General features: G+C 40.9%; 1 protein-coding gene and 1 long non-coding RNA gene across 8 annotated transcripts in view; one reads left to right on the forward strand and one right to left on the reverse strand.

The window, feature by feature from the left end:
* The window catches only part of LOC142759603 (PH and SEC7 domain-containing protein 3-like), a 683,786-nt gene that overhangs the window by 283,715 nt on the left and 384,244 nt on the right, over nucleotides 1–15,827 (forward strand). The gene's annotated exons all lie outside the window — the stretch shown is intronic.
* The window catches only part of LOC142759634 (uncharacterized), a 53,695-nt gene that overhangs the window by 32,542 nt on the left and 5,326 nt on the right, over nucleotides 1–15,827 (reverse strand). For 2 of the 4 annotated variants that reach the window (XR_012883167.1, XR_012883172.1), the window contains exon 2: nucleotides 15,154–15,237. The exons of the other annotated variants lie outside the window; for them this stretch is intronic. This is a non-coding gene — a long non-coding RNA (uncharacterized LOC142759634). The remainder of the gene's footprint in view (nucleotides 1–15,153; nucleotides 15,238–15,827) is intronic. 4 annotated transcript variants of the gene reach the window in all.

The following is a 15,827-nucleotide window of genomic DNA, read 5'->3' on the forward strand; positions in this document are numbered from 1 at the left end:
AAGCGTTATAGCTCTTGGAATGCGACGATTAAAAAACGTAAAAAATTGCTTGGTCATTAAAGAGGCTCAGTCACCAGATTTTGCAACCCCTATCTGCTATTGCAGCAGATAGGCGCTGCAATGTAGATTACAGTAACGTTTTTATTTTTAAAAAACGAGCATTTTTGGCCAAGTTATGACCATTTTTGTAGTTATGCAAATGAGGCTTGCAAAAGTCCAAGTGGGTGTGTTTAAAAGTAAAAGTCCAAGTGGGCGTGTATTATGTGCGTACATCGGGGCGTTTTTAATACTTTTACTAGCTGGGCGTTCTGATGAGAAGTATCATCCACTTCTCTTCAGAACGCCCAGCTTCTGCCAGATCACGCTGTGACGTCACTCACAGGTCCTGCATCGTGTCAGACGAGCGAGGACACATCGGCACCAGAGGCTACAGTTGATTCTGTAGCAGCATCAGCGTTTGCAGGTAAGTAGCTACATCGACTTACCTGCTAACGCCGATGCTGCTGCAGAATCAACTGAAGCCTCTGGTGCCGATGTGTCCGACACGATGCAGGACCTGTGAGTGACGTCACAGATCTGCACTGCCAGAAGCTGGGCGTTCTGAAGAGAAGTGGATGATACTTCTCATCAGAACGCCCAGCTAGTAAAAGTATTAAAAACGCCCCGATGTACGCACATAATACACGCCCACTTGGACTTTTAAACACAGCCACTTGGACTTTTGCAAGCCTCATTTGCATAACTACAAAAATGGTCATAACTTGGCCAAAAATGCTCGTTTTAAAAAAAATAAAAACGATACTGTAATCTACATTGCAGCGCCTATCTGCTGCAATAGCAGATAGGGGTTGCAAAATCTGGTGACAGAGCCTCTTTAACCCCTTCGCGCTCAGGTCAGTAATAGTACGTCCTGCTAAGTAGAACGTTCGCGCTCAGGTCAGTACTATTACTGACCTGAGTAAACACGGCGCCATTTAATCCCGGCGCGTGTCTGAGCTGTGATACCTGCTGTTTCCGACAGCAGGCTATCACAGCTTAGTGTGCAGGGACCGATCGCGGTGGTCCCCGCCGATTAACCCCTTAGAAGCCGCGTTCAATAGCGATCGCGGCTTCTTAGGGGTTAAGCTGCCATCGCCGGCCTGCTACACGATAGCGGGCCGTGATGGCTACTATGGCAACCAGAATCCTAACAATGGACTCTGGCTACGCCATCGACGGAAGCCTAGTGGGTCCCGACAAAATCAGGACCCACTATGCTTGCTGTCAGCGAACAGCTGACAGCTCTAATACACTGCACTACGCATGTAGTGCAGTGTATTAGAATAGCGATCAGAGCCTCCTGCCCTCATGTCCCCTAGTGGGACAAAGTAAAAAAAGTGTAAAAAAGTAAAAAAAAGTTGTGTAAAAATAAGAAAATAAAAGATTTAAAAGTAATAAAAGTAAAAGTCCCCCTTTTTCCCTTTATCAGTTCTTTATTATTAATAAAAATATATAAATAAACAAATAAACTATACATAATTGGTATCGCCGCGTCCGTAACGGCCTGAACTACAAAACGATGTCGTTATTTATCCCGCGCGGTGAACGCCGTAAGAGAAAATAATAATAAACCGTACCACAATCACAATTGTTTGGTCACTTCACCTCCCAAAAAATGGAATAAAAAGAGATCAAAAAGTTGCATGTACCTAAAAATGGTACTGATCGAAACTACAGTTCGTTACGCAAAAAATAAGTCCTCGCACGACTTTCCTGATGGAAAAATAAAACAGTTATGGCTCTTAGAATAAGGTAACACAAAAAAAAAATTATATTTTACAAAATGTATTTTATTCTGCAAACGCCATAAGACATAAAAAAACCTATAAACATCTGGTATCGCCGTAATCGTATCGCCCCGCAGAATAAAGTGAATATGTCATTTATAGCGCACGGTGAACGCTGTAAACATTTTTTAATAAAAAACAATAGTAAAATTGCTGTTTTTTTAGTCACCACGCCACCTAAAATTAGAATAAAAACTGATCAAAAAGTCGCATGCACCCCAAGAAAACTACAATGGATTCCTCAAGGTCTCTAGTTTCCAAAAAGGGGTCACTTTTGGGGGGTTTCCACTGTTTTAGCACCACAAGACCTCTTCAAACCGGACATGGTGCCTAATAAATTAAATTAATTAAATGTCACCTCTACTTTGCTCTAAATTCCTGTGAAACACCTAAAGGGTTAATAAACTTTTTAAATGCTGTTGTGAATACTTTGAGGGGTCTAGTTTCTGAAATGGAGTGTTTGATAAGGGTGTCTAATATATGGGCCCCTCAAAGCAACTTCAGAACTGAGCTGGAAACTAAAAAATAAAATAAAAATGAGGCAATACTTCGCTTCTTACATTATACTGATAATGAGCCGTGCCCCCCCCGAGATGACCCCAGTTTTGACCGTTTGTATAAACGGAGACCCCTATTAGACCATTTCAGTGCCCGGTTTTCCCAGCATTCACCCCCGAGAAGTGTATTTCTATAGATGAATCCCTGGTACATTTGAAAGGGAGGCTTCAATTCCGCGAGTACCTGCCGGGTAAGAGGGCAAGGTATGGCGTGAAGATGTATAAGCTGTGCGAGAGTGCATCCGCGTATACCTACAAATTTAGGATATATGAAGGGAAGGACACCAGTTCTCAGCCCCCAGAATGCCCCCCCTTACTGGGAGTTAATACAAAAATTGTGTGGGATTTGGTGCACCCACTGCTGGACCAGGGTTACCACCTCTACCTGGATAATTTTTATACCAGCGTCCCACTCTTCAACTGCCTCGCTTCCAGAAGTACTGTGGCATGCGGCACTGCTAGAAGAAACCTGAGAGGCCTCCCTACGACTCTGCTTGGGCAAACACTCAGAAGGGGTGAGAGCAGGGCACAATCTAGCAGCAACATATTGTGTGTCAAGTACAAGACCAGGGAGATGCCACACCAGTACCCATGTACCTGTACGAGGTACCAGTACAGGGACCCCCAAACTAGACTGCATCCTGGACTACAATAGGTACATGGGAGGGGTGGACTTGTCAGATCAAGTCCTGAAGCCTTACAGTACTTCTGGAAGCGGGGCCACAGGCATCGTACCAGGGCAACACTTTTTAGGAGAAGTTCCCCAAACTGGCAAGAAGGGAAAAAGTCAAAAGAGGTGCAGAGTCTGCTATAAGAGGGGGATAAGGAAGGACACTATATCAATGTGACGCGTGTCCCGAAAAACCAGAGCTCTGTATGAAAGAGTGTTTTCAAATTTATCATCCATCCCTTTATTTTTAATTTACCCCAGTTTTACTCGCTCTGATCCACTTCGCACAGCTTACCCCTCCTCATCTTTCCCCTCTGAGCCCTGCTGTGTGCCCAGGCAGCTGATAACAGCCACATGTAGGGTATTGCCGTACCCGGGAGAGCCAACATTACAGTTTATGAGGTGTATATCTCCGGTGGCACATGCTGGGCACAATATATCGGACACTGAATTGGCATATATGTATAGAAAATGGCAAATTTCGCTCTGCACCAACTGATGCACATTATCTTTTACACAATACCTGTGGGGTCAAAATGCTCACTACACCTCTAGATGAATTCCTTAAGGGGTGTCGTTTTTAAAACGGGGTCACTTCTCGGGGGTTTCAACTGTACTGATACCTCAGGGGCTTCTGCACACACGACTTAGCACCAGAAAATTCCCAGTAGGCCACATGGTGGTCCTTTCCTTCTGAGCCCTCCCATGGGCCCAAACGGCAGTTTATCACCACAAATAGGGTATTGCCACACTCAGGACAAATTGGGCAACAAAATGCGGTATTTTATTCCTTGTGAAAATAAGAAGTTTTGAGCCAAAACTACCTCTTATTGGAAAAAATTACATTTTTTTAAATTCACAGCCCAATTCAAATAAGTTCTGTGAAAAAACTGTGGGGTCTAAATGGTCACAACACCCATAAATAAATTCCTTGAGGGGTTTTGTTTCCAAAATGGGGTCACTTTTGGTGGGTTTCCATTGCTTTGATACCTCTGAGGCTCTGCAAATGCGACATGGCACCCGAAAACCAATCCAGCAAAATCTGGACTCCAACAAACACATAGCGCTCCTTTCCTTCTGAGGCCTCCCATGGGCCCAAACAGCAGTTTATCACCACAAATGGGGTATTGCCGCACTCAGGACAAATTGGGCAACAAAATGGGGCATTTTGTTCCCTGTGAAAATAAGAAATTCTGATCAAAAATGACATCTTATTGGAAAAATTGTCATTCTTTTAATTTCACAGCCCAATTCAAATACGCGCTGTGAAAAAACTACGGGGTCAAAATGGTAACAATAACCATAAATTAATTCCTTGAGGGGTGCAGTTTTCAAAATGGGGTCAGTTTTGGGGGATTCCTACTGTTTTGGCACCTCAACACCTCTCCAAACCTGGCATGCTGCCTAAAATATATGCTAATAAAAAAGCACCACCAAAATGCACTAGGTGCTTCTTTGCTTCTGGGGCTTGTGTTTTAGTCCACGAGCGCACTAGAGCCACATGTGGGACATTTCTAAAAACTGCAGAATCTGGACAATACATATTTAGTAGTGTTTCTCTGGTAAAACCTTCTTTGTTACAGAAAAAAAATAGAATAAAATTGAAATTCAGAAAGAAAAATGAAATTTGCAAATTTCCACTCCACTTTGCTTTAATTCCTGTGAAATGCCTAAAGGGTTAAAAAACGTTCTAAATGCTGTTTTGAATACTTTGAGGGGTCTAGTTTTTAAAATGGGGTGTTTTATGGGGGTTTCTAATACATAGGCCCCTCAAAGCCACTTCAGAACTGAACAGGTACCTTAAAAAAAAGGCTTTTGAAATTTTCTTAAAAATATGAGAAATTGCTGTTTATGTTCTAAGCCTTGTAACGTCCAAGAAAAATAAAATAATGTTCAAAAAACGATGCCAATCTAAAGTAGACATATGGGAAATGTGAACTAGTGACTATTGTGGGTGGTATAACCGTCTGTTTTTCAAGCAGATGCATTTAAATTCTGAAAAATGCTATTTTTTCTAAATTTTCTCTAAATTTTGCAATTTTTCTCAAATAAAGACTGAATATATCGACCAAATTTTACCACGAACACGAAGCCCAAAGTGTCACGAGAAAACAATCTCGGAATCGCTTGGATAGGTTTAAGCATTCCGACGTTATTACCACATAAAGTGAAATATGTCAGATTTGAAAAATGGGCTCTGAGCCTTAAGGCCCAAACTAGGCTGCGTTAAGGTCTAAAATAGGCTGGTCATTAAGGGGTTAAAGCATTCCGAAGTTATTACCACATAAAGTGAGACATGTCAGATTTGAAAATGAGCCTCTGTCAGGAAGGTCAAAAGTGGCCAAAGCGGGAAGGGGTTAATAAGAAAACATTAGATCTTGTTCACACAATGCATTTGTGACATTTTATGTGGCTTCTTAGGGCATGGTGCATTTAAAAAAACAAAAACAAAAAACAGGTGTGGAACTTCTGCTTGCATTTACTTTTCATATACCTCAATAATAATTAAAAGAAAACACGGCTGCAGGTTGTGTTGCGTCTTTTGTTTTTAATGGAACTAAACAAACATTAAGGGCTTTAATGGAAGTATATATAGACAGACCTGTAGATAACTGGGCCCTTCATACAATTGTAACGTCCATTTTTATTAGTCTACTGTGTGTATATAGATGAATACGTAAAATATAATTAGTCAGCATGCAGAGAGTGAGAATCCAATACATAGCTCTGAGGCATGGCACAGTGGTATGAAATCTGTGTGTCATCATTGGTGGTAGTCAGCTATCATTGGGCGTACTTCTGGGCATATATCCAGTTCTGGAAGTATGACAGATACTATTTCAGTCCTGCAATGCGGGATAGATTAAAGTCTAAAAAAAGGTCTGCTTTAAAAAATTTTAGTGCAATGAATGATGTTTAAGACATACGCTATATGGACAGAAGTATTGGGACACACCTCTTGAGCATACAATTCCGGTGTTTCATTTAGTCCCATTGCCACAGGTATATAAAATAAAGCACCTAGCTATGCAGTCTGACCTTAGAAACATTTGTGATAGAATGGGTTGTTCTACAGACCTCACAGATTTCAAGTTGTAAGGGGTTATTTAGACTAATGTGGGAAAACTCGGACGTGGTGCCCCCGTGCGAGTATAGTTTTCACGGATCCCCATAGACTTGAGTCTATGGAGGGATCCGTGAAAACGGAACAAAATAGGACATGTTCTATTTTTTAACGGATCCTTCACACGGTCCATTGGAATAATAGCCATGTGAACGGCCCCATTGAAATACATGCGTCCGTGTGACGGCCGTTGTTTTAACGCTACATTCGTCTGAATTTGGCCTAAGGGTAGAAACACACAGTGTGTTCAGGGCAGATACGCTGCATCAAGCTGCACAGCGTTTCCGCCTTGAATGCCGTCCGAATATCTGAACCACATTGTGGTGCGTTTTATTCGGGTGGAATTTCCGCTGCGGAAAGCAGCGCCGGAAATAAACCCCAAAACGTTCATACTTACACGGGATGACGTTACAGGCAATGTGACCGCTGCAGCCTGGGATTGAAATCATCCCAGGAGGCCGGACCGGAGAAGAAGCAGGGAACTCTGGGTAAGTATAACTTTTTTTTGTTTTCTTTGTCTTGCGATTTTTGCAGTGGAATCGCGGCGATTGCGCTACAATTGTTGCAACACACATAATTTGTTGCGGGTTTAATTTAATTCAATGGGGAAAACCCGGAACAGAAGAGCTGCGATTCAGCAGCATTAATTGACAGAGACCGCACTGCAAGTCAATTTATGTGCATTTTTTTCGGCTGCTTTTTTCCGCTGTGTGGGGATGAGATTTGTTGAAATCCCACCCACGCTGCTGCTCCGTAAATATGCTGCAGATTTTCCGCAATGAATCTGATGCAGAAAATTTGCAGTGTTCCTACCATAATAGGATGTCACCGTTGCAACAAGTCAGTTTGTGAAAAATTTTCCCTTCGAGATATTTCACGATCAACTGTGAGTGATATTATTGCAAAAGTGGAAGGGTTTAAGAACCACAGCAACAGACCACGTAAAGTTACAGAGCGGGGTCACCAAGTGCTGAGGCGTGTAGTGCATGGAAGTCACCAATGCTCTGCTGACTCAATAACTGGTGAGCTCCAAACCTCCACTGGCATTAACACCAGTGCAAAAACTGTGTGCCGGGAACTTCATGGCATGGGTTTTCATGGTCGAGCAGCTGCATGCAAGCCTTAGGGTATGTTCACACGCACTAATTACGGACGTAATTCGGGCGTTTTTGCCCCGAATTACGTCCGAAAAATGCGCCTCGATAGCGTTGACAAATAGTAAAGGGAGGAAACCTCCAGCTCACCAGTTTGCTGCGTCTCCTGACTTGCTGCTCGGATCCCCGCTACGGCTGGCGGTATATAATAGGAAAAACAGTAGAAATGATCCAGCGCTAAGTCCAGTTGTAGATTAAAAAGGAAACGATGTTCCCATCTTTATTGGGGTAATGTGAATAAAATAGTAGGGAGACGCAGTCCCAAGAAAAATGTGAGTAGGCAGTAGTGCCCTAGCCTACGCGTTTCGAGCAGCTCCTGTGCTCTTAATCATGGCAAAGAAATGTGAGGACAATAGCCGCCCTGTCTGCTTGATAAGCGTAACTAATGAGTACGCAAAAAAACAGGTGAATAGTTAACCCTGGTTTATGATTGTCCCCTCAGGTGAGATACACCCTGGGTAGAAACTACGTGTATCGGTATGATCCAAAAGGTGTGTATCATATGTAGAAGAAATACTGAATAATTATATTTGGGCAAGCTAATCAAATTGTAATTTGTTGCATACAGTATCATAGGTTTAGTAATATATACAGCAGGCAAGGCAACTATGTCCCCACAATCCTCACAACGTATATCACAGTTGTTATAAATTCGATATACAAGGTTTAAAAACAACACATATTAACGATTCAGCTAGGTTCCGAGTATTGCATCTTCGAACACTTATACAAACTGTTGAAATATATAATATAAACATCCAAAATCGAAAATATAATTAAAACACAGACGGGAATATAATTCCCGGTACAATAAAATATGAGTTGATTTTCACGTATATGACCTGGGTAACGTTGTGTGAACTATATAAGTGTAAAAATTGCATACTATAAGTACATTCAGGTTCATCTAAAGATCTCGGAAACTTATATCAGGTTTCGTAAGTATTTAATTGGAAATGGTTGGACAGACTGCGTCTCCCTACTATTATATTCACATTACCCCAATAAAGATGGGAACATCGTTTCCTTTTTAATCTACAACTGGACTTAGCGCTGGATCATTTCTACTGTTTTTCCAGCGTTGACAAATACCTGCCCATTGAAAGCAATGGGCTGACGTTTGTCTGTTCACACGAGGCATATATTTACGCGCCGCTGTCAAATGACGGCGCGTAAATAGACGCCCGCGTCAAAGAAGTGACCTGTCACTTCTTTGGGCGTAATTGGAGCCGTTATTCATTGACTCCAATGAAAAGCAGCGCCAATTACGTCCGTAATGGACGCGGCGTTCAAGCGCCTGCACATGCCGTTACGGCTGAAATTATGGGGATGTTTCCTCCTGAAAACATCCCCGTAATTTCAGCCGTTACGGACACTGCCGTGTGAACATACCCTAACATCACCAAGCACAATGCCAATCGTCGGATGGAGTAGTGTAAAGCATGCCACCACTGGACTCTGGAGCAGTGGAAACATGTTCTGTGGAGTGATGAATCACACTTCTCTATCTGGCAGTCTGATGGATGAGTCTGGGTTTGGTGAATGCCAGGGGAACGTTACCTGCCTGACTGCATTGTGCCAACTGTAATGTTTGGTGGAGAAGGGGTAATTTAATATTAATGCTTGTGGATTTAGAATGGGATGTCATAAAAGCTACTGTAGGTGTAATGTGTAGGTGTCCCACTACGTTTGTCCATATAGTAAAGATTTGACATATATACTTCAAGAAATACTCCCAACATATAACTAACGAATACCTCCATCTTATCTAACCGTGTGCCATACAGTTGCATGCATCACCCGTAGGCCACCATTGTGAAAAAACTGGGGTACAGTTTTTTGTTGTGCCCAACTGTATAGTAAAGTGAAAAAGGCTGACGTATTACCAGCCAGATGGCTGCCAAAGTATGTCCATCAGGCCCATAAGGGTCTAAAGACACATTAATCATATGCGCCGGGAGAATTTCCCAGTGGGTATTCCGAACATACACACTAAATGCAATGTGAACACAGTCTAACTTTAGTTGTTGTATGTGAATTTGACCAGTCTTCTTCCTAATGAGCAGGATGCGTTCCTATGTATCCAGCACATACCCCTGCCACACCAGTAACCTGTAAAGAGAATTTTGAAGGGGTTACAAAGTTTGTTATATAAAAGTAAAAGTGTATTGGGACGTATTCTTACTGGCGCATATGTGAAATGTGTATATATAGGGCCCCATTCCCCCTGATGGATGCAGGCCAGTATACAAAAGTAGTCTTTTTCTTCATAGTCGACTACGCTATTCCACACAGAGGAATCCAGGAGAAAATGTATGCAGTGCGCTATACGTTCTTTTACAATGCAAGTTCATGGGTGACATATGCCACGGTGTTCCTATACAGTGGTATACGTCAGAGACTCACATCGGCGGTGGTATACGACGGGAAATTCTCTGCAAGTATAGCTCCGACATGCACTGTGAACGCAGTGTGAATAGACCCTTACAAGTAAAAGAAATTAATACAGGTGAACGAATTTTAATTTTTTTTACACTCCAGATAATCATATGTGACCAGAATAAAGGAGGAGTACTTCTTGACAAGCATAGAGAAGATGGCTGAATTGCTGGCACATGGTCCATAGTTAGTGATCTCATTTCTCTGCGCACTGTAACACACCTTATGCTTCATTTGGCTTTTAGAAATGTCTAAACTTAGCTAATTAGATGCAAAGGATAATGAAGAGAACCCGACATACAAGACTCCTTATTATTGTGGTAAGGAAAATACTTTAGACGAGACCGTGCCACTTATCTTACACTTACAATAACATTTAAGACATTTTTCTATTTCAATATTTCCTGTTTACAGCTCAACTATGTTACAAATATGATATCATTTGTTGGTGCTGACATTACCATGACAATTGGCGGTAAAGCGCACTTCTATAATGCAGATACCTCCAGACTTGTATGTTCTACTCTTGGTGTTTGCTGTATCCGTAGTCTGCACATTGTATCACAGATTGAGAATAAATTGAGATGAATTGTTATTTACTATTTATAGTAAAAAGTCACATAGTATAGTATCCTAAAACTCATATAGTATCTGTTGTTAAATTCTCATTTGATTGTCTAGTTCGCAGCAATATCTTGCTTTGTGTTTGGGATCGGGAATCATGCAGGGTAATCCCACAATCCTAATACACTACTTTTACGTAAACACCAGTCTGCAAGTTATGTACTGTTTTAGTTAAAAATTATTTAAAGGGGTATTCTTTATTCAGCAAAGGTTACTCTTTATATAATGAAAAGTTAAACAAATTTACAATAAACTTTCTGTATCAATTTCTCATAATTTTCGACATCTCACATGATAGGAACCTTTATTGTTAACTTCTAGTGGATACAAATCTTTGCACCTATGTGATCATCACATGAACAGGACAGATTTTTTTATCCAGGTACGAAAATGTTGTTTTAAACATAAGGTTTTGACTTTTATATTAATTATATTTTGTGATAATAGAAAAGTACAACTGAATAACGACCAAGTGAAAAATACATATATACAACAAGTTGAGTTACAAGGTCGGAAATAACCATCAATTGTATCTTGACAATCCATACTCCTCACAACAATAATATGAAATTTGTAAATTACTTATCCAATTCTAATTGTGGGAAAGGTAGGATAGGGGAATAGAAAGGGAAACATTGTTAAATCCCTTATATTATTTTCCTAACTATAAAAGTGGGAAAAGGAAGGTAAATGGGCCAAATTACAGACAACCATAGGTCTAAAAAGTAAAGAGACCCTCAATGGTGTGTTGGCTAAGAACTTCTCTAAAAAAAATACATAAAAAAAAGACCTAACAGGCAGAACAGAAATCTGATACAGTATACTGTGTCTCCCGAATCCCTTCATAGGTTTGGTAAAGGGGGTCCCCAAGAAAATTGGCAGAGGCTTCCAATGGTACCTGTGCTTAGACTGAAGTGAGACTGACCTTGAAAAATTTCAGTAATATTGGAGCAAGTACCTGTTCACGGGGGGATACAAATCCTTCAAAAGTTGGAGGAGCTCCAGAGTCCCAAATATCTCCAAACAGATCACTTACCTCTTTATACTTAGAAAATAATCTTGAAGTACCATAAGCGAAGGTTTTTCCAACAGAATTGCATAGGTTTGCAATATAAAAGTATGAAATGTCATATTTCTTAAACTGTATTCCTTTTATCCCTATTCGATTCCCCAGATTTGGGGCAATTACGCAACGAATCTGCACCAACATTTGCATATTTGACAGGTAATTCAGACGTTGCAGAAAACACAGCGGACTTGACACAGATTTCAGTTTTTGCATTGCAAAGGCGGAAATAGGCAGTGAAATTCCCCTTCTTCTCCGCAACAGACAGTGCATGCTGCAGACTGATAATTCCGCACCGCAGCCTATGGTCCGCAGCAGAGTTTTCCGCAACGTTTGCACGAAGATAACTAAAAAGGTGTGGAAACCAATGGACAAACTGTCTGCAAAGGATTTCCACTGCAGAATGTCCGCAGCGGAATTCCACAGCAATTCCGCCACGTCTGAATGTGCCCTAATAGAGATCAAGGGCCAGAATAGAGTATCTGAAAATCCCAGTGATAGAAATTTTCCATAATTTTTCTGGACACAATCGTGCTGCATAATGCGCTACTTTGTATTGCAAAAATGACCGGAACTGCTATGAAGGTTCCCAACGGAGACTCCAATGCAGATATGAACATGACACAGGGCAGTATATACTTTTTCATGCAGTAGATAAGTGTTAGCCTATTATGGGCTCCACTAGGCATTGCAAAAACTGTAATATTTTATCCTTTTTTTTCTGTTGTTTTTTTATGGTTTTAAAAACCTGATTTAAATAATTTCATTTTGATTCCCTTTAGGCCTTGTGCATTACAGACTAGGGTTGCACGATGCATCTAAATATCTATACTATTTAGATGCCGTGCACCCTCAAACGGTTCAATACGGTCTATTACTGTATTTCGATACTAAGCTGTGCGGCCGCACAGCTTAGTATTGTAACACATGAATATTGTTCGAGTGGCGCTGCGACTGTGTGATACAGCCATTGCCCCGCTCCTGACAAGTGTGCGCGTGCATCCAGCATGAGGTGATCTTACCAGCGCTGCACTAATGAGTTCCGGCACTGAAAACAGAACTTGGCAGGCGCACTGCAAAATAACCTAATGTTCTCTATCTTCAGTGCCTGCGCCACCGCTCATTAGTGCAGCGTCGGCCGCATCACCTCATGCTGACCTCACATGCACGGTTGTTTCAGGAGCGGGGCAATGGCTGTATTACACCCCCCTAGATATAAGCCAGTACATTATTTTTTTTTTACTCTTTTATTTTTAAACTTTAAAGTAATGTTAAATAAAAAAAAGTTAAAAAAAAAAACACCCATTTTTTACAATAAACATTAAAATTATTCTCAATACATAATATATACACATATTTGGTATAGTCGCAACCGTAATAACAAATTTATAGAGACATTTATAATGTTTACGCTGTTAAGATTAAAATAAAAACTGCTTTCTTTCACTTATTAATGTGAGGCACGAGGTATTATGAATTTTGAACCTCCATGTGCCTCACATTAATAGTAATTAACCCCATCATGTGCCTCACACATTATCCCAATGTTGTCCATTATGACTCTGAGGCACATGATGGGGTTAATTACTATTAATGTGAGGCGCATGGAGGTTCAAAATTCATCACACCACGTGCCTCACATCAGAAAATCAAAGAACTTTTTTTTTTTTTGTTATTGTTGACAAAGCATCGTTTTGGTATCGAGAATCGCAATACTACACAAAGTATCGGTATCGAAGTCAAAATTCTGGTATCGTGACAACCCTATTATAGACCGCAGTGAAGTGTGCAGTAGGTAACTGTGTAACACACCTAATTGTGGTCGATATATAGTTCAGTATAGCCTTCTGTATATCGCACCAAATTCTCCCCTAGAAGCCTCCGCAAAAACGTATTTTATTGTGTACCCAGACACAGTACCGTACAGTACAGTTGTGGCTGGGCTTTGTACTGCAGCTTATTCCCATTCAAGTGAATAGGACTGAGTTGCAGTACCAGGCACAGCCACAGTTGTACATACGGTGCTGTGTCTGGGTAAACAATAAAGGAGACGCGGCTCCCTAGCGATATCATATCAATATTTAATCCCGGAAAACCCCTTTGAAGAAGCAGCTTTAGTAAAGCAGTTGTATGGAAAACCAAGTAATGGTACAGTATGCAAAAAAATAGCAGTTTTTACATGCAGTGTTATATATCAATATATCAATATTACATAGAACTGGCATATTGGAAAAATGTGTCATGGAGATAAGTCACAAGCTTCAGCAATATTGAAACCATGCTAAAAAAAAAAAAGAAACCGGTTAGGCTGGTTTTACACGTTGCAGTCAATATGCGTTTTGCCACGAAAAACGCAAGTTGACATGACGTGGGAACACAGCCTAATAGGTTTTTTTTAACAGGAGTTTAAAGAAATACTGTACTACATTTGTAGCGCATTATGCATCAAACTCTATTGCTTTCTAGTTATACATGTGGCGTATTCGGTGAGTAGTAAAAGTTACAACAAATGAAAGCGGTATTCCCACCTTAGACATTTATGACATATCCATGGGGTATTCCATATATGTCTGATATATAGAGATCCCAGCTCTGGAACCCACACCTATCTCCAGAAAGGGGTTCACCTGACCCCTGTCCTGCTTGAACTGGAGAGGTGGCTACGAGGGTTCGGCTGTTTCCGTAACTACCATTTGAATGAATGGCGAGAGCTGCGCATATGCACAGCCTCTTCTCCTCCAATCGTTCGACGCTTGGATGTGGCAGCCACCTTACGGTGACCTCTGTTCTGGAGATAGATGCTGATCCTAGCTCTGGGACCTGCACCTATCAGACATTTATGGCATAACCGGTGGATATGCCACAAATGGCTTGGGTGGGAATACCCCTTTAATTTAAGGCTCATGTTTATTGAAAAACGGGAGGACCTCAGTCATCCCTTGAGAAAATGATTAACCGTACTTGCAAGCAATGCACAATGCACCAAGGAGTGCGATAAAATCAGCTTCTTCTGGCAGTGATGATGTGTAGGAGGAGCGGGAGCAGTGTTGGTGCAGCTGCTATTAAGTGCCAAGAAAAGACATGTTCCATTGTAGACAACTTTAGTTATCTAAAAATAGATTGTCGTGAACAACCTGTATGTTGTAAAGCAAATCAAAAGTATCACTTCCTACAAGGTTCAAACAATACTTCTTCATGTTAAACATATCATTTAAGAAAAAATGAGAAAAATATGATGGAGCGAGTTTATAACAGGATTGGAATGCTTCACTGGCATTAGGATAATCTGTCTTTTAGACCGAAGAACATCAGTCTATTACCCTAATAAGAAATGACAAACAATTTCTGGTTCTGTCGAGTCACCACAGGTATCATATGAGTCTGTCACTACTGCTCATTGGCCGAGAACAATCATGGGTTACTATCTATAACTCTAAAGAAGCAGTGATATAATACACTCTATTAGTTGACTCTTCTCGCAAATGTGCCCAAGTGTATAGCTCTATTAGGGTATCATACTAATGTCCTTAGTCTAATAGGTTCGTTATAGTGACAAATTTTCTTTGAAGAGATCTGATTGGTGGCAAATTAATACATAAATATATATTTATATAGCGTGCTTTAACAGATAAACAGCGCATCGTCTGGTGCGGTTTCCGCAACTCCCATTGAACCGCTCTCTAATATCCTCACCTGGAATTTGCAGCCAGCGACGTCATACCAGGCGAAGCAGGGGTGGGGTAGCCTGCATTCTCGATATAGGTCCGGGTCCGCTAGCTGTTGATATGCCATAAATATTTAAGATGGGAATACCCCTTAAAATTTGGTTATGCACTGCATTTCTCATGAAATTAATTCAATACAATATTGCGACATGTTAGCAAAACCCTTGACAGGCTGTAACTCGCATCACAACCACTGGTGGCCACACATAGACCCTTATAACCGCCAGAGTATCGCAAAATTATGGTGTTTTTTTTTTTTTTCAAAGCTGGTTATCTCATGTCAGACATCTTAGGATATGTTGAGATAAGAGTAAAGATGAAGAAGGACATATCTGTAGTTTAAATATATATATATATATATATTTACTTGTAAAGGTAGAGAAGATTGAGAATCTCTAATATCAATTTGCATTTTTTCGCAAAATTTGTAGTGCACATTTTACAGAAATTTAGAAACTCTTAGGGTATGTTCACACACACTAATTACGGACGTAAATCGGGCGTACTAACCCCCGAATTACGTCCGAAATTACGGCTTGAATGCGTTGTCAAACATCTGCCCATTGAAAGCAATGGGCTGACGTTTGTCTGTTCACACGAGGCGTATATTTACGCGTCGCTGTCAAAAGACGGCGCGTAAAT

Source organism: Rhinoderma darwinii, chromosome 1 (assembly GCF_050947455.1).
Source record: "Rhinoderma darwinii isolate aRhiDar2 chromosome 1, aRhiDar2.hap1, whole genome shotgun sequence".
NCBI classification, from domain to species: Eukaryota; Metazoa; Chordata; class Amphibia; order Anura; family Rhinodermatidae; genus Rhinoderma; species Rhinoderma darwinii.